This window comes from Alligator mississippiensis, chromosome 14 (genome assembly GCF_030867095.1).
Source record: "Alligator mississippiensis isolate rAllMis1 chromosome 14, rAllMis1, whole genome shotgun sequence".
In the NCBI taxonomy this organism is placed as follows: Eukaryota; Metazoa; Chordata; order Crocodylia; family Alligatoridae; genus Alligator; species Alligator mississippiensis.
In genome coordinates, this window is record NC_081837.1 from 19,912,501 (window position 1) to 19,932,319 (window position 19,819).

At 45.7% G+C, this 19,819-nt stretch overlaps 1 pseudogene; it reads right to left on the reverse strand.

Annotated features, from left to right (window-relative positions):
• Positions 1–8,503: 8,503 nt before the first annotated feature.
• Positions 8,504–18,205, reverse strand: LOC132244873 (olfactory receptor 5AP2-like; annotated as a pseudogene).
• Between the last annotated feature and the right edge of the window lie 1,614 nt (positions 18,206–19,819).

The following is a 19,819-nucleotide window of genomic DNA, read 5'->3' on the forward strand; positions in this document are numbered from 1 at the left end:
GGCAAAATCAGCTGCACAAAAAAGTGGGAAAAGAAAGATCTGGGCCACACATCTAGCATAGGAAATTGTCCTGGTGTTTAAGAGAGAATTGGCCATGAACTTGGGGACGTTGACAGAGATAGATCCAAGGTCAATGATGGACAAATTCACCAAGAAGTAGTACATAGGGCTGTGGAGGTGGTGATCCATAGCTACAACAGTGATAATAAGGAGGTTCACCGCTAAGGCTGCCAAGTATGTCGCTAGAAAGATGACAAAGTGTAAGATCTGCAGCTCCCGAGTGTCTGAGAAGCCCAGGAGGAGGAACTCGGTTACAGTGGTCCAGTTGGACATCTTCCTTCCCAGGGCACCATGCAAGCCCTGGGTATAATAAAACAAAGGCAGTGGTAAGGTGGAGAGTAACAAACTCAGTGGCTTTGATATTCTCATCAATAATGCCTCTAAATTGCATGCTAAGAATGTAGATTTTCCCATTATTTTTTCCTCGTGGAAAATTGGAACATAATAAATTATTTGTCTCTGAAAAGACCTGACATAAAGTATTTTGATACTCCATTAAGACACTTAAAAATAAAAATCCCTGAGTTGTGGCTAGGTAGATATTTTCTTATCTGAAAGTGTATAGCTTTCAATTGATCTCACCTGGAAACTTTCTGCTAACAGAACCAAATGTAATTTGTGAGATCAAAGATGCTATATAAAAAGATGAGCTCCCTGAAGGTCCCATTCCCCACCCTGCCTCCAAATATGCTGCAGAACTTTATCTGACTTAATAGTAAAAACACTGAACATTTCTTCGCTCACTCTCATGCCTTAGATTTTACTACACATAATATTCAGTATAATTTTTGGAGCCAGCTTTCAACTTTTATATTCCTAGATCTCCTCTGCAACTTACTAAGGCAAGATCTTTAATTGATTGAGCAAACTTACTAAAGTTGTCTTTGCGGATGTTTCCTCATCTTGTGTCTCATTCAAATTTCCCCTACCAAGATTCTTTGCTTATGTCCAGTTTGTGTGTCAGATCTCCTTTGCACCAACCACTAATCTAAATCCCTAAAAGCACAGATAACTCAGAGGTTTTCCTCTGCTCACTGGACTGATAGAAGTAAATCCAACCACGTTTCTGAGTGTGCAGCTGAGCTCAACCATGCCTTGTATAAAAGGACTGAAGCAAGGAGGCAATTCTTCAGCTATTTTCTTCTAAAGCCTCATGGGACTCATTCCTTGGAGTCCTGCACAGCTCAGAAACAAAGACCCAAATGCAAACAGTCTTAGCCGTATTGATTTTAGCAGAATTGAATAGCTGTGCTCTAGTTTAATCTCCTGCAGAACATAAGTCATAGGCACAGACTTAGGTGCAGAAACCCGCGAGCCCTAGAGCCCAGTTGAACATCTAGGGCAATAATTGATTAAGAGAAACAGTCCTTTCAAGTGACTTTGAAGCCTCATCATGAGTCAGGCCTGGACTGTTGAGAAAAGTCCAGCCAAGCCTGAATCTGAATTGTGATATGGTAGTCACCAAGGAAGTCTCTATAGAGGACCAGAGTTTGACCTTCAATTTTGTTTGAGTTTCTACTTGTGTGTAAATGATCTGTGTCTAATATAAATTGAGAAGAATCCCCAAGTCAAAGGTGACAAGGACGTTGAAAGTGGATGTCGCAAGGTCCATAATTTGCAAAAAATCTCGGGTGTGTGTCAGGCCAGGGTGTAGGGGAAAGAGGAGCCCTGGGAAAGGACCAATCCCTAAAACAATCTAGAAAAGATCTATCATGGGCTGCATTTCTTCCTGTCCATAATAATACCAATAAAGTTGTGGCAGGACAGAAACTAAAGGACAGAGGAGTGTTGACCCTAACTAGGGGATTGACTGGTGGTCCAGGCAACTCCCTGTCACAGAGCAGTAAAGCTTCTCATGTAGGCGCACCACAGAGGTCTTCAATCATGGGTTGTGTATGCCTAGCCATAAGATAGCACCTACTCTTGCCAGCAGTGCTTCCCTAGCTCCTTCCATCACCATTCAAACCAGCTCCCACACCTGCAACTTCAATGCATGTTTAGCCACTTGGCAATGATACCTTTACCCCATGCTCCTCAGCAACATACAGTTGGGTAATCCCCACTATTGTCAACTCAGTTCTCAGCATGTAACCCCCTCTTTCCATCTACATTCAACCCAGTCCCACTTATTAGAAGACCAGCCAGACACATCATCCCTATGCCTGATACCTGCAGCACTCTAGTCACCAGCCTTGGGCTCAGGGCAGAAAAGAAAATGTTCCATGAAGACGTACCAGCCCTAAAAATGATAGAAAAATAGTGTCACAGGGATGAAGGTAGGAGGAAAAAGCTCAAGCAAACTACCCTTTCATTCACAGCCTTCAGGGGAAAAAAAAGTTAGAGCACTCAAGCAGATGTGGGCAAGAAAGCATGTTCTACGATGGAGTAAGGGAGCCCTGTGCCATACACAGGTTTAGATAAGACATTGCTGGATTCAAGACCTATTTGCAGTAGTTAAGATCTGGGATCATTCTACTAAGTTTAATGTGATCAGGCTCCAACTGGATCCCCAAGCACTTCTGTTTGGAAAGGGCTGTTTCAGTAAAATCAGATAATTTGTTAAAACCTTATTAACGCCATCTTAAGTTCAAACACTTCACACATGCATGAAATAACATGAGAACTAGTCATGAGATCTGTCTGTCTGCCCAACCAAAGGAAAAAAAAATGAGGTTGTGTAATAAGACATCCAATAATACTACTGGCTCACTGTCTATTCTCTTGCAGTCCATTGTTTTAATCCACTACATATTTCATAGATTTCATAGACATTAGGGCTGGAAGGGACCTCGGAAGATCATCAAGTCCAGCCCCCTGCCCAAAGGGCAGGAAGTCAGCTGGGGTCACCGGATCCCAGCAAGATAAGCATCCATTTTTACTCCTGAAGGCATTTGAAGTAGGTGCTTGAACCACCTTCGATGGCAGGCTATTCCAGACCTTGGGGGCTCGGACAGTAAAGAAATTCTTCCTTATGTCCAGCCTGAATCGGTCTTGCAGGAGTTTATAACCAGTTGGCCTCATCATCCCTTGGGGCGCTCTGGTGAACAAACGTTCCCCCAGATCCTGGTGGTCACCCCTCATAAACTTATAGGTGGCCACCAGATCACCCCTGAGCCTGCGCTTTTCCAGGCTAAAGAGCCCCAGGGCTCTCAGCCTGTCATCGTAAGGTCTGTTTTCCTGACCTCTGATCATGTGCTTGACTCTCCTCTGGACTCTTTCAAGCTTCTCCACATCCTTTTTGAATTGTGGAGCCCAAACCTGGATGGATGCAGTACTCCAGCTGCGGCCTCACTAAGGCTGAGTGCAATGGGAGAATGACATTTTGGAGTTTGCTCGAGAAGCATCCATGGATGCAAGCCAGCATTTTGCTTGCTTTACTAGCTGCAGCATCACACTGCAGGCTCACGTTCATCTTGTGGTCAATCATGACCCCCAAGTCTCTTTCATCCGTAGTGCTAGCCAGCGTAGCACTGATGAGTCTATAAGGATGTGCAGGTTTTTCCTCCCAAGGTGGAGAACCTCGCATTTTTCGGTGTTAAACACCATCAGGTCCTTGTCTGCCCATTTGCTGAGCCTGTCAAGGTCAGCCTGGATCGCCCTCCTGTCCTCAGGTGTGGATGCTTTACCCAAGAGTTTGGTGTTGTCGGTGAACTTGGCCAGTCTGCTTCTGACACCAATGTCCACATCATTAATGAAGATGTTGAACAATATGTTGGATGAGGTCCAACTCTTTAGTGCTCTGTTTCTTTAAACTCCATAAATATCCTATCCAGAAAATGACAACAAGCACAGAGAGGCAGCAGGACCTAGGGAGGACAGATTAAGATGGGTGGGACTCCTCAAATATACACACAGCTCTTCAGCTAGCTCTTTTGAGGTCAGCCATTAAATTTGGAATAATTTTATCAGGAATTTTGGACCTGTGTGTTAAAATTTCTGTCATCTTCTTTAGTTCAATGCCCTGTGCCTCTGATAGGGGCCAAAATCAGAAACTATACCTCTTGCAAACTTCACCAACTCATGTAGAGATGCCTTGAATGCAACTGTTGCAATGATGCCTGCCTGAGTCTGCTGAGAGCCTGAGAGAATTGCCCAGGGACAGGAAAAGTGCCCTTAGTATTTCCACGGGGTTTCATTTTCAGTCCTACTGATCAATGGTACCCTTCCAGACCCATACCACTTCAGGGGTGGGAAGGGAAGTCCAGTAGTCTGGCCTTCCTTCCCAAACCAGAGTTGCTCTGACTGGAGGAGTAATATCTGGGGGGACCCTGATCTCAAGGCATTTGTAATTCTGAGGAAGACAAAGGGTAACATAACCCTCTTGAGGCCTGCCAAGGAGGAAGCAGCTCTGAAAGTAATATCTAAAACACAACCACAGAGCAAGGAAGGTGGAGAAGAACTAAAAAGTAATGGAGCAGTATCCAGGCCTTAAATTGGGGTAGAGGAGAAGGGAAAGGGGTGATGTTTGGAAACAAGGGTGCAAGGAACTAAGAGGAAGGAAAGAGATTTGTGATTATATAATGGAAGTGAGAGTTTTAAAAATGGAGGGAAATTGTGGGCCGGGAGAATTAACCAGGTGTCTTGGAGTATCTGAAGCTAAAACCTTGCCAGCACATCTACATGAGACGCTATGTCGTCATAGCGATGAGCTACATCACCGTAGCTCATTGCTATGGGAACATAGATAGCATCAGTGGGTACGAACCGTGATGCCGACACTACTGCATGGTAGCATTGTAAAAGACCTGTGCAGAGTCGGGACTGTACACTAATGTTGGCTACTGCTTGCTTAAGCAAGCGCTAAATGACTGGGCAGTAACAACTGCATAGTCCAGCGCACATGTAGATGCATCCTGTATGGAGGAAATAGATATTGGGCCATGGGAAATGGAATCTCAATGGACAGGGGATGAGAAAACGTTGGGATGAAGGAGGATAGGATTAGGGTCTATGAGTCATTCCTCGGCGGAGCAGTGAAGAAAGAGGAAGTTTGCTTGGGAGTTTGTGTCAGAAGAGAACCAGGGTGCCTGAGGCTGTGTATGAGTGTGTGTGTACATCTGCATTTGCATGTGTGGGTGTTTGCACACACATGCAGGTGTCTCAGTTTTGGTTTGGTTTGGTCCCCTGGCCCCCTTCTTTTCCTTTCTTTGTTCAGTTTTCTAACGAACCTATCTGTTTTCACCACTGAATATGTATTAGATTCATTCTTTCTATGTTGCACCCGAGCTCTGGGAGGCTGCTTGCAGGCAGCTGCCTCTTGGTGTTCAGGCTGCTTGAGTCAGTGTGCTCTCAGAGGGAGAGGAGGATGGCTGGGAACCCACCCAACCCCCGAACATGCCAGAACAACAACCAGATCCCAAGATGCTGATAGGCTAGTCTACAACAATTAAAAAGTATTATTCCACAGAGGTAAATTGATAGCTGCTAATTTACAGTGGACAGGAATCTAGCTGATAGATTTTTAAGGTCAGAAGTTTCAATCAACATATCCCATCCTGCAATAATATACCAGTCAGAAAAACTTACCCAGTGATTGATTCCTGAAATAAGCTCAACTGTATATTTATACAACATTTATTTGTGTATCTCAAGTGAAAACTTGGTACAATTATGATCCTGTTGCTACTGTACATGTGTAACTACATTTCTGTGGTGCTTATTTGCATACCACCATTAGTGTGCAAGGTCAGATTACAGGGAACTTTTTCTCTTATCTGCATATCATCTAGTTGTATATATGGGCAAGGGATGAAAAACTCCTTTGTGCTTGTTTTGACTGTGATAACATGTTTTACCTGCTTTTAAGAGGCAAGAGAAGTCAGGTTTGTATGCACTGGTCCTGCCTTCTGAAATCGGAAAGTTCATCAGGGGACTGATGCTGTAGGAGAAAGTTGAGCAAATGTAGCCAATGGTTGGTGCTCACCATGACTTGTGTCGAAGTCTAAGGTGAAGAAACACCCAGCTCAGGATTCCCAAGAGCTGGCGGAGAAGAGGTGTCAGGTCGGTGACCTCTTCTTAGGGGGATGGTATCACATCTCACCATCCAACCATAAAGGGATATGTGCTAGTGATACACAAGTTCCTTCAGTAGGTTCAGTCTGAGCCTGTTACTCACTTGGTCCTAAAAAGTGGAACTCCTTAGCATACCAGCAAGCAGAAATTTGTATCTACCAGATCCTGAAAGAGCTGAGATTGCATCTAAAAGAACAGCAGCAAGAAGCGGTGCGCCCCAGGAGCAGCGAGGCAAGGGAAACCTTGGGCTAAAGCTACACTAACTCTGCTGACTATCTGTGGGACTAGGCAAGAACTCTAAACCTATTGACTGAGCTGGAGCTGTTAACAGTGGGTTGAGGTAGATACTGGTTATTATGGGGCTCTTAAACCTGTTTGTCATCCCATCTCCCTTTCCCAATTCTATAAACCCTGTTATAGTTGATATTGCTTGTAAGTGGGGAAGTTTGCTGACACTGGAACACCCATAGACCAGGAACCGCTGAGCATGCCTTCCACCCCTCCTGACCAAACTGTCCCTTCAAGGTGTGTACAAGAAATTCACGTCAAAGAGTTGGAGTTCAATTAGTTACTTTAAGCCATGTGAAATTCAACCAGCTGAAACTTGTACAATATTTTCAAAGGATTGTCTGCACGTTCTGCAGATCACCTGCAATATAAGAAGCACCATGTAGCAGACCTGTGGGTCCACCCCAGTTCCTGATGCCCCCTTGGGTCAAATCTGCCTGCCACACTCCGTGACCCCACCTCACCTCCAGTGTCTCTCCTGCCACACCTTTGTTATTACTAATATACTGGGGAGGTGGCCCCTAGAGGCAAGGAGTAACTTTTGGCGTTATCCCTGGGTTTCTCTACCCAAACTCATCCCCAGGGTCTTTGTGCTTCCCTAATGTGCTTCCCCTTTGGGGCAGTCCCCCACCGGCCTCAAAACACTTGGTTGGGTTTCAGCAGCCCCAGCCTTGCCCCCCTTTTTTCTGGGCAAGCTTTCAGCCCATTGGCTCCCAGGCTTCACCCCTTCACATCCCTGCCCAGAGAAGGTCTCATCTTGAGGAGCACCCCTGGCACATGGCCTCCAAACCTTCCCCACTACTCAAGTCTTCATGAGCATAAAATACCAACTCAACTAGTTCCAACCTGCCTGGGGTCCCTGTATCCTCTAGTCCTCCTACCTAGGACAGGCTTGTTTCCCCAGTCCCATCCCCCAAGTACCTCACCTACCTCCAGGGTCAAACTGTCCTCTCCATGTCCAGAGGCTGGGCTTATATGGTGGTTTCTATCATTTGGGCTGGACCAGTAGAGTGTAGTCTGAGTCAAAAAGCATCTCCCTGGGGAGAAGGAGAGGGCAGAAGCAGGGCACACTGGGATGCCAAAGCACATCCCAATGGGTCCAATTGATTGGGGTTATGGGGTTGACATCAGCCATTTTTGTAAGCATTTGAAGCCCAGTGACTGGTACTTTACATAGCATTTCAACTGGGGAAACTGCAATTCCACCAGTTCAAATGCAACACTTGTATATAGCCTTAGACAGCAAGCAGAAAGAATATGCGGGGTCAGAAAGCAAGCAAGCTAGGGTGAGGGTGGATCAGTAAGAAAGACACCCTGGCAAAGAGGATGCGATGGGTGCTGTTTTTCCCAATGGTGTTGATGAACCATGTATCTCATAGCCATTGAATACAATGGAGAGACAATGGCAGGATTGCTTCTGCCTTTCTGGAGACATAAGGCCAGGGCCAGGACCAACACTGGAAAATTAAAAATAATAAAAACAATCCTGGATTGTTGTTCTTTCCTTTTTCCAGATTTGTTGTTGTTGTTGTTGCTGAAGGCAGGCTATGGACTGGCAACTTCCCAACAGATTCTTCTTTTTTGTAGGGAAAATATTATGAAAAATAATTGGGTTTTTTCCCACTGAATTAGGGTTTCCCAGATGCACAGACTAACAACTGAGGCACAAATGGGAAACAATGTGCACCCAAATTATGGGTATCTGAGTGTCTCCTTCTAGTGGGAAAAATGACTTCTCAAGGAAGGGTTACTATTGGTCAAAAAACTAAAATCAGATGATTTCTTTTCATTTTCAGAAATTGGGTGGGGGAAAAACCCTTACAAATTTTGCTCCAAATCCAAAAACATTAGCCCTAATATGGTTTAAAAGAGAACAGAGTTCAGTGAAAGCCAGAAAATGTCTTGGGTTTAGCTGCTGAAACCCTCCTGGCTGGAGCACTAACCCACACATGCACACACCTCCTACGTTAGGTAGGGATCCTAGGACTCCTGATGCACAATCCCCTGCTCTAACTATCTTCTCCTAGAGCTGGGAGTAGACATCGAGAGGCCTGGCTACCAGCCCCAACCTGTTCTCACTCACTCAGCCTTATTCTTCTCCTAAACCTCCAGGAATCCTGGCTAAAATCCAGGGCACTACTATTTAGGAGGCAAGACTCTTCTAGCTCCTGCCTAAGGCTTTCTGGAGAGCCCTCTTCACCTCCTTGTTTCTCAGGCTATAGATAATAGGATTTAACATGGGGGTGATAATGCCATAGAGCACAGGCAGAGCCCGATCCTGCTCTTGGGAGTAGCTGGAATTGGGGCGGATGTAGGTGAAGATGATGGTGCCAAAATAAAGGTTGACTGCAGCCAGGTGGGAGGTGCAGGTGGAAAAGGCCTTGAGGCGTCCTTCCTTGGTGTGGATCCTGAGGATGGCCAGAACAATGTAGATGTAGGACACAAGAGTCACCAGGAAGGAGCCCATGATGACAGCACCTCCCACAGCAAAAGTGACAATCTGATTGATCCGCGTGTCAGAGCAGGAGAGCTGGAAAAGTGGGGGGATGTCACAGAAAAAGTGGCGGATGACGTTGTCATGACAGAAGGACAAGCGGAACATCAGACCCAAGTGCACAGCCGAGTTGGCCAAGCCAACGGCCCAGGCAGCTGCAGCCAGACAAGAGCATGCCCTTTGGCTCATCAGAACACCATAGCGCAGCGGGTGGCAGATGGCAGCATAGCGGTCATACGCCATGACCCCCAGCAGCAGGCACTCGATCCCCCCAAAGGAAATGAAGAAGTACATCTGAGTGAGGCAGCCAGGAAGCGAGATGGACTTGTCCTGTGACAGGTAGTTCACCAGCATCTTGGGCACCGTGCAGGTGGTGTAGCCTATGTCCACCACTGACAGATTGCCCAGGAAGAAATACATGGGCGTGTGGAGCCTGGAGTCCATGCTGATCATCACTAAGATAAGTAGGTTTCCCACCAGGGCCGTCAGGTAGAAGACTGTGAAGAATCCAAAGAGGATGAACTGGTCTTCCAAGCGGCTAGAAAGGCCCAAGAGTATGAATTGTGTCACCATCACCATGGTGCCATTCTCCCTCCTGGCGCATCCCAGAGGGTCATTCATCTAGAAGGAGAGTAAAGATGACTCAATGCTTATAGCACTAAACCAAGACTGGGGTAAGGGAGGACCTAAACAGACTCACTATGCAGGATTAGACAAGTCACTTAATACACACCTACACCATCTCAGAACCAAACCTAGGAGAACCACTGTGAAGAATGATCCACCCACTGCCTCCCACTATAAATGCCAGAAAAGAGACAAGGCAGACAAGGTTCCTTGGGTGAATTTGATATCTTTTATTAGACCAACCCAAATAGTTGGAGAACAGTTATTAAGCAAACTTTCAGGTTCAAAAACCCTTCATCAGGCTAAGGAAGTGTCAGCAGTTGGTGTGTGCTCTTCTTGGATGAAATGAAAAGTCAAGAAAAGAGACAATGCAGTTGCTTTAGAGAAGCACTGAGTGTGCACCAATAAGCACAGCCAAGACACCTTTGAAAGGATCTTAAGGCACCCCAGGTTGTTGCAGGGTATCACACAAGATTAGCACTTAGGTTTGCAAACATGATTCACAAGATAAACCCAGAGATTACAAATACAAATCCATTGTTGTGCTCTGTCTGAGCTCTTTGCAACAGAAACTCCCCCCCCCCCCCCTCTTATTTTTCTGTAGGCAAAAAAAAATGTGAAAACTAAGATCTAGCACTTTCCCAGGGATGCTTCATATCTATGCAAGGGAGCTTGAGTCTAACCAGAGGTGCACTGAATGCAAAAAAGCTGAGAACCACATTCACAAAGGTACCCAAATGGGACTTTCACATCTCTCACTGAAAGCAAGAGGACTCAGCAGATGACATGTTTTTGAAAAAACCTACTTGGGGCTTAAGAGCCTAGCGCAGGTCTGAGAAGGAACGTAGGCACCCAGGTCAAAACTCTGATCCTGACAAAACCCCACTTTGGACCCTAAAAGTGCCTTGTATGCCTGCGTCTTTTATTTCTGTCACCTATGCTTCACTATGATTCAGAAAATAAGGGCCAGATTCTATTCCACCTATTAACACGGCTACCAAGTACACCCCTGAAACATGGAAGATGCCGAATTTCAGCCAATTTTGGATTTTAAACTTCATTGCAGAACTACAAGGAAGTATTTTTACTTCCCTGCCTCCCATCTGACACCTCCAGGGAAGGACTTCTACCTGATCAACACGTCAAAGAGCTCACAAAGACACTCTCGTGGACCCAGAGGGACAGACTTCCATCTTCAGCTCCCTCTGTGCAAAAATGGTTGATTTCCTACCTATGGGGACTTTTTACCCTCCTGTACCATCTACACGTTTCCCAGAGCCTGATGAAGGGACTTTGATCCCGAAAGTTTGCAGAAAAAGACAATTTTCTTGCCATTTTCCAGTTGGTCTAATAACCATTTTGGAACCAAGAGTTCTAGTTTTTTGTATATTCCACCTATCAAACACCAAAGTGGACTTAGGTGCCTAAATGTGAGTCTTTTCCACCCTGATCCAATCTCTGAAAAACTTAATGCAAAAGGTGAGCTTATCTTCCTCCTCCCCACTGCTCTTTTGTGACTCAGTCCCAGGGTCCCAACCTTGAGGCTGGGAGAGGAGAGCAGGGCTTAAAGTAGGTTGTCAGAAATACAAAAAATGTTCCTGGAAGTTGCTGACCCTGGCACCAGAGGCTGAGGTTTTTGGTCAATAAGGGATAATCTACTATGGCAGGGAGGTTGGGGGAAGGACCAGCTGTGCTGTCAGTCTGGTCTCATACTGCTGGGGGATGGGACACTAGCCTCCCAGTACAGCAGCGAGATGGGGATAAAGGGCCATTCTGTATGATTCGGGGCATCGAAGAATAGGGAAAGAAATACCAAGCTAGGTGGAAACATTGGTTAAAGCTTGATTGGCAGGTTGGGAAATATTGCCCTAGCCTGGCCCATTGGTTTGATTTAGAGCCAAAAGGAAAGGATCTATTATATCAGGTAGAGCCATGGTTCTGACTCCACTGCTCTGATTGGAAATGAAGGGATAGAGGACATTTAACATAGCAGGGCTACTGTGTTAGATGGGTCCAGCTGTCTAATACAGGGTGTCAGGCAAAAGGAGATGTTGGGCTGACAGACTCATTGGGCCAACAGACTTGGGTGGGCAAGGGAGAGAGGATATTAGGCTAGATACCCCATTGGTCTGATCAAGGGCAGTAGAGGTGAGCATGCTAATTATATACACCAGCAACTGGTCTGGCACATACATTCCTATGTAAGAAAACTGACCCACAGTGCAATCTTGAACCCTCGCCTTTTTTTCTTTTTAGCAAAAATAACCTTACCTGACAGGGAGGCATTGCTGTCTCCCATCAAAGAATCGCCTCTGCACTTCTGCAACCCCGTCCTGGTGGGAAAGGAGCATCTCCCGACACAGCCCATCAGCCACCGAGTGCTGTGTTGTACTAATAGCTGAAAGCCTGGCTAAGCAAGTGTGGGGCTGGCATAGATATTGCAGTGGTCTCCCTGGGGAGTCACGCATCAGTTCTCGGTGCTTTACAGACACTGTTTCAAGTGATTTCCAGAAGAGTTGTTTCTTGAGTGCTGTATTCCGTGAGCAGAGCTTCAACAGATTGAACTTCAAGAAGACAATTCTTCTTTTTTTTTTTTTTTTTAGAGGGAGAAAAACACTTTACACGCTGATCTTTATTTAGCAAGGCTCTTTCTCAGGAACGCTTTAAATGACTGCATTTGTGCCCTTAAGTCTTGCCAAGACAGAGGCACAGACAGGTTTTTGAATGTTTAGATGTGCCAGCCAGAGACCTAACAACCAGGGTCTGTGCCCTGGGTGGCAGCAGCAGTGGCTGCCATTCTTGTGCCCCCTCGCACTAGGCACCTGAGGCTGGTGCCCTAGTTGCCCACCTCTTGTTACACTACCGGGGTCAGCTAGTAAACAGGAATCTTCCTCCAAATTACAAGGATAATTCATGTAGACAGATCTGAGATGAATCCTCTGAAATCTGCATCCCTTTTATCCATCTGAGTCTCTCCCTGCATCCTAGAATTGCAAAGTTATGAGGCCGGGTAGAAATTGTTACGGTCAGATCATCTGCCATTGTACATCAATGGCATTTTTATTAAACTAAGGGGAATTGCATGACAAAATCCCTTAGGTAGCTCTGAAAATGTTCAGCTTTTCTCTAAAAGACCTATCTATCTACACTAACTCCTCTCTGGACTGACATGCAATGTATTTTGTGGCCCAAGAAATATGTTATATTGAAATGTGGGACTTCTGAACAAATAAAAAAATAATTAAAAACAGCATTTTCCAGTAAAGTTTCAAGTTTCAAAAAAAAGCTTTGAAACTAAAAATATGAAGAATGAGGCAGAAGGTCAATATTTTTTACCGTAAAATGGTGAGGGAATTTTTACTTTCAGGGTTTTTTAATTATTATCCTTTCTCCTTTTTTTTCCCATTGATATAAGAGGCAATAAAGGGTATAAGTTAAGGACCTTTATAAGGTGCTATGATAAGGAAGGCACCTTAGCACCTTCAACCAGAGGTGAAAAGCAGAGAAAAAACCCTCATATCCCTATTTACTTGTTTCCATTTGAAAAATTGGGGTAAAAACTAGAAGCCCAAGAAAGTGGGGGTTCTTTTCCTTTATTTTATATATATATATATATATATATATATATATATTTTTTTTTTTTTTTTAACAAAAAAGGTGCAAAAATCCAATTTAAAACAGAAAGGATATTTTCAAAGCAAAGCTGTATTTTTTTCCTGAAGGAAACAAAAAATGCATATTTCATTTTTTTTAATGCCAATTTTAGTTTTTGCAGTAAATATCAGTGTGCGTCTCTTGGTAGCCTTTCAGGTTATCCAGGGACACAGCCCAGGTGTGGAGTCTAGTGAAGGTGAGCCCATGTCTCCTTGGGCTCACTTGGCCCCGTCGCTGCCTCCGTAGCTCTACAGATAAGCTCAAGCAGCTGTAGGACGTAACTGGGGTTTCATTCTTTAACAGGAACTGGCAAAACCAGAGGTGAAATTCAGGGAGGCAAGGAGCCCTTCTCAACCCAGTCAGCATGTATTAAGTGTGATCCTGTTCCAAGGATGCTAAGTCAAGTCTAAGCAAAGTCCACATCAATAAGACATGTCCACTGCCCAGGCCTACGCAGCTGCGTCCCTTTTTGGGTCATACTATCTTAGTTTGAGTCCCAAGGTCTAAGCCATGGCCCCCTTTCAGCTCAGTTTTCCCACACTGGATGTCTTTGATCCATCTCCTGCAAACATCACCCTCAAATGCACTGAATGGGACATCCAGGAAGAGCACGCACCAACTGCTGAAGCTTCCTTAGCCTGACGAAGGGTTTTTGAACCCGAAAGCTTACTTAATAACTATTCTCCAACCATTTGGGTTGGTCTAATAAAAGATATCAAATTCACCCAAGGAACCTTGTCTGAATGGGACAGGTGTTTTTCCACATGTAAACTGATCTATTCGATACTTGTTGGACATGCTCTACCAGCCTCAACAGCTACCCACAGAAATTAACCTCTTACCCCCTACTCCATGTCCAGGGTGAATATTATCCCATTCCTTCCCAGTGTTAAGTGCAAAACATTGAGAAAAGGAAACTGAGGCATGCATAGAAACGTACCACAATTATAGAGTCATAGAAAATTAGGGTTGGCAGGAGGTCACCTCTAGTCCAGCCCCCTGCTCAAAGCAGGACCAGCCCCAACTACATCATCCCAGCTGAGGCTTTGTCTAGCCAGGTTTTGAAAACCTCCAAGGATGGAGCTTCCACCACCTCTCTGGGTAACCCGTTCCAGTGTTTTACTGCCCTCCTAGTAAGAAAATTCTTCCTAATGTCTAACCTCAACTTCTCTTGCTGCAGTTTGAGCCCATTGCTCCTTGTCCTGTCGTCTGCCACCACCGAGAACAATCCAGCTCCATCCTCTTTCAAACCCCCTTCAGGTAGTTGAAGGCTGCTTTCAAATCCTCTCCAAGTCTGCTCTTCTCCAGACTAAATAAATGCAGTTCCCTCAGCCTGTCCTCATAAGCCATGTCCCCCACACCCCTCACTGGCTAGGGGGTACCTCTCCCCACACCCCACACTGACTAGTCTCCCTACCCTGGGGACAGAACTAGCACCCTGTGCCCTATTCCCCACCCTTTGGAGCCAGGTAGCTAGCTCCCCCACCCACAAGCTGGCATCCTCATGCCTCCCTGCCAGGAGGAAAGGCCCCATATCCCATTTCTTGGCCTTCCCTCATCATCAGGCCCATATGGCAATGACAGCCATGAAAGTGAAGCCAATGCCAATGAAGAAGAATTTGGCAGGTGGAGCCTCCGAGGAGTGCAGTTCATGGGGCAGGATCTCTATGAAGGTGACATAGAGAAAAGTCCCAGCTGCCACCCCCTCCAGTACAGCCCTGGCCAGGCTGCTGGCATCCCCCACAGAAAACGAGACCCCAATGCCCACAGCAATGCCAGCAGGGGACATAAGGGCAAAAAGCACCAAGTAGACCAGCCTCCAGCGGGCCCGAGTGCCGCTCTTAGACCTCAATTGTACATAGCAGCCCTCCGGTATGCACACCAGCACCCAGGTTCCTGCTGCACCCTGCTGAACAGCTTGAGGCCTGGCGTGTGTGCATTTGGGGTCTCAACCTTTATAAACTCGAGGCAGCCCTCGTAAAATGCCAGCTTAATTTTCACTTGTTTTTTGACTACAGAAAAACAATAGATCCGTGCTGCAGTTGCAAAGAGCTCGGATAACAACATTTCAGGATGTTTCTGCCACTTGGATTCCTTTCTGAAACCCCTAGGCTTATCTTATGAATTGCATTTGCACACCCAGCAGTTAACATTGTGTGGCATCCTGCAGCACCGTTGAAAAAGTCTCGAGGATCTTATGCTGCGTAGCATTCCTATAACCACCTCCTGGAAGGACTGAGGCCGACAGAAGGTCCCGTGTATTGCTGACGGTGTGCTACCACCTGTCGGACAGAGAGAACGCTGCTGTCCACCAGCCGAACAGCTAAATCCCCTGTTGTGTATGAGCCTGCATGCTGCGTGCTGCCGCCTGGTGGAAAAAGGAGTGGTGTAAATCAACCCCCAGAATTCCTGCTCCCCACAACTCCTTCCTAAGGGGTGTCATGGTGTGTGTGTGTGTGGTTCAAGTATGTGTGATGATCTTTGGAAAAGGGACAGAGCCTTGTTTTCTGTGTGGGCGAGTGAATATTTGTCCTCTGACCTGCTTTGGAAATGATTTAATCCTCCCGATTGCATGTGCCCTGCACACCCTGCATGTGGGTGTGTAGAAGAGAGGTGTTCCTGCAGTTCCCTGATGGAAAGACCAAACCCTGCTTTGTGTATATATGCATGTTACTGTGTGTGCTGCTTCGCACTGAAGCAAGATGCAGGTGTGAGCCTGTGTGTAGCATTGTGTGCTGCCTTGGTCTGGGAAGGATGGCCTCTGCATTGTGCGCATGGGGGAGTATTACTATGGAGTTTCGCTCCCTGCTGAAGTAAAGGAGCAACCTGGGTGTTGCTGTTTGGTGCTTCTTGCTAGAGTGCTTGAGCTTTCTCTGTTAGGATGCATGCAGGACATACATCCTGCTTTCTCTGTTAGGATGCATGTCCACCACCATCCCATGCTGAGAAACTGAGCCTTGGGGGGGGGGTGTGTGTACACTATTGTGTGCTGCACCTGCAGAATTGAGCAGTGGGTATCCCTCCTGTGTGCTGCTCCGGTCTGGACAGATTGAACCCTGCTCTGTGCATATATGGATGTTGGTGTGAGTATTACTATCTGTTGCTCCTTGCTGATTTGAAGGAGATACTTGCAAATGTGTGATACGATGGGTACTGCTTCTTGGTAGGAGAGCAAGAACACTGATTAGGCTTTGCTTGGCAGCTGTGTGCATTGTATACCCTGCGGAAGTAAGGGAGGTCCATGCACAAACTTGCATCAAATCTTGTGTGCTGGTCCCTAAAAGGCTGAGGGGGAAACAGGCTATCCTTTGAGGGGCTGTAATAACGTGCTACATCTTACTAGAGGATGAACCCCGTCATCTGTGTCTGTATGCATGCATGTCTCTGTGTGATATACACACAGAGACACACGCTGACAGGTAGGAGGGATGAGCCATACTTTATATGTTTTTGTGCTTGTACATACTCATGCACATGTTGCATGTTGCTACCTGGTAGAATAGTGATTCTCAGTCAAGGTACTGTGGCATCCTGGGATGCTTTGGGAGCCTTTCAAGGGTGCCGAGGCGTGCCACACAACAGTAGCACTGTTAGGTGTGCAAACATGATTCACAAGATAAACCCACTGATTTCAAATAGGAATCCAAGCGCCAAAAATATTCTGACCTGCTGCAATCTCTCTGAAGCAGAACTGCTCTATTATTTTTCTTGGGTCAAAGAACTGAGTGAAAACTAAGAACTGGCATTTTCTAAGGGGTGCCTTGAGTCTAAAAAGGTTGAGACCCACTCTAGTATGAGGCAGCTGCATACAAGGTACCTGCATATGCATGCACACGTGAACACATTTGTATTTATTCTTGCATGCTGTCCCCTGCTTGAAACATTGACTGCATTGAGTATGTTGCTCCCCACTGAAATAATGGATGAATTTATGCATCAGTGTATGTGCATGCACATGTGTGTGTTGCGACATGCTGACTTCTGCTGGTGGCAATGAGACCCACTCTGTGCATCGGTGTGTGCATGCACATGAGTGTGCACACACAGGCATGCAAATCTTGTGCACTGCTCCCTGCTGGAGTGAGAGGACTGTGTGCAGGTGTGTCGCAATGTGGATGGGATGGGACTTGCTGTGTGTGTGGGTTTTTTGCTTGCAGGTGCACAGGCACATGATATGTCCTGCCAACAAGTGGAGTGAATGGGCTGTCTCTTCAATCCCCAAAGAGCCTCAGGCCTCCCCTGTGTTGGTGTGTTTGCTGTTACTGCATACCACCTCTACCAAAATAAAGGGTGCTACATATACGTTATCCGGATATTACCAGAGAGCCTGGTTTTCTCTGATTAAAAAAAAAAATCCCTAATTTTTGGATTTAAAAAAGTAACACAAAATCCACATTTTTCCATGATTAAAATGAAACACCACTAATATATAGATACATATACATATACTGGTGTTTCATTTTTAAAAAAGTAACCCAAAATCCACATTTTTCTATGATTAATCTGAAAATGAGGGATTGTTTTTATCAGAGAAAACCAGGATCCCTGGATAGTACTGTCTTCTCCCTGATGGAGTGAGGTTTCTCCATGACTAAAGGTGTTCCCAGTGTGCATTGCAGAGTTGATGGCACCAACAACCCATGCACCGGCAGCCATCTGGACGCAAGCTCTCCTGTTCATTATTATCTCATAATGCAGTGGCTTGCAGTTGGCAACGTACTGGTCATATGCCATGACGGTGAGGAATGCAAGATCGGCTGCACAACAGAGGAAGAAGAGAAAGACCTGGGCCACACATCCAGCATGCAAAATTGTCCTGGTGTTTAAGAGAGAATTGGCCATGGACTTGGGGACAATGACAGAGATGGACACAAGGTCAAGGATGGACAAATTTGCCAAAAAACAGTACATGGGGCTGTGGAGGTGGTGGTCCGTAGTTACAGCAGTGATAACAAGGAGGTTCCCCACCAGAGCTGCCAGGTACGCTGCCAGAAAGATGACAAAGTGTACGATCTGCAGCTCCCGAGTGTCCAAGAAGCCCAGGAGGAGGAATTCGGTTACAGTGGTCCAGTTGGACATCTTCCTTCCCAGGGCGCTGTGCAAGTCCTAGGTATAATATAAGAAGGGCAGTGGTAAGGAGGAGAGTAACAAACTCAGTGGCTTTGATATTCCCATTGATAATGTCTCCAAATTTCATGCTAAGAATGGAAAAAATCCATTTTTCTTCCCATGAAATATTTGATTTTAATAAATGATTTTTCCCTGGCAAGACCCTACATAAAATAAAATATTTTGATATTCCTTTAGAAAGTGAAGAAAATGATAACCCAGCCACACCTCAGGATTCTTTTGCTTTGCTTTAAATCTGAAAGTCTATCGTTTTTTCAATAGATCTCACCTAGAAAATGTATGCTGGAAACAAATATGTATGAAATAAAAGATATTATATAAAAAAGATGCATTCCTTAGAGGTCCCAATCCCACCCCTCTCCTCTTCCCACCCTACTTCCAATATGCTATATAACATTATCTGTATTCATAGCAAAAACATTGAAAATGTCTTCTTTCACTCGTGTAGCTTTGAATCTATTATACAGAAAATGCAGAATGATTTATGTAGCCAGGTTTTCCAACTTGTAATGTTTTAAAATCTCCTCTGCATCTTACTAAGACAGGACACTTCACTGATGCAGAAAACTTACTGAAATTGTTTTTGTGGAAGTTTCCTCATCTCTTGTGTCCCATTCAGGCTTCCCCTGCCAAGATCCTTTGCTCTTGTCCAGTTGATGTCTCAGCTCTCCTCTGCACCAACCACTAGTCTAGGTCCCCAGAAGCACAGCTAACTCGGAGGTCTTTCTCTGTTCCCTCTGTCACTGAACGACTGGAGTGAATCCAACCAGGTTTCTGAGTGTGCAGCTGACCTCAACTCTGCCTTGTAGAAAAGGAGTGAAGCAAGACGGCAATTTTGCAGTAGTTTTCTTCCGAAGGCTCCTGGGACTCGTTCCCTGGGGTCCTGCACAGCTCAGAAGGAAAAGCCCAGATGTAAACAGTCTGAGCTGTACAGATGTTAGCAGAACAGCAGAGCTGTGCTCTGCTTTAATCTCCCTCACAACACAAGTCATGGGATCTCCGAGAAGGCCCTGAGCTTCTCTGTCTTGCTCAGTTGTCCCTGTTAGCCAGACTGGGCACCTTAGGATGCAGGGAGGCACCAGATTGCAATTGGGATAGTTCCTATGCAGTTTTGCATGAGAACATAACCTCAGGTTGTAAGGTGCAAAAAACAAATAATTCCCCATTGCAATGCTCCATTGTAAAGCATCATGTTGACAAAATATTAGCTCAGTAATCATTAATAGGGTCCTGGTTCTGAATCTACTGTCATGAGAGCCTGGAGAAGAGCCACGCGCATGATCGGAGGGCAGAAAAACAGACCTTACGACGACAGCCTGAGAGCCATGGGGCTCTTTAGCCTGGAAAAGTGCAGGCTCAGGGGTGATCTGATGGCAATCTATATGTTTATCAGGAGTGACCACCAGTATCTTGGGGAACGATTGTTCACCAGAGCACCCCTAGGGATGACAAGGGCAACCGGTTATAAACTACTGCAAGACCATTTCAGGCTGGACATAAGGAAGAATTTTTTAACTGTCCGAGCCCCCAAGGTCTGGAATAGCCTGCCACCGG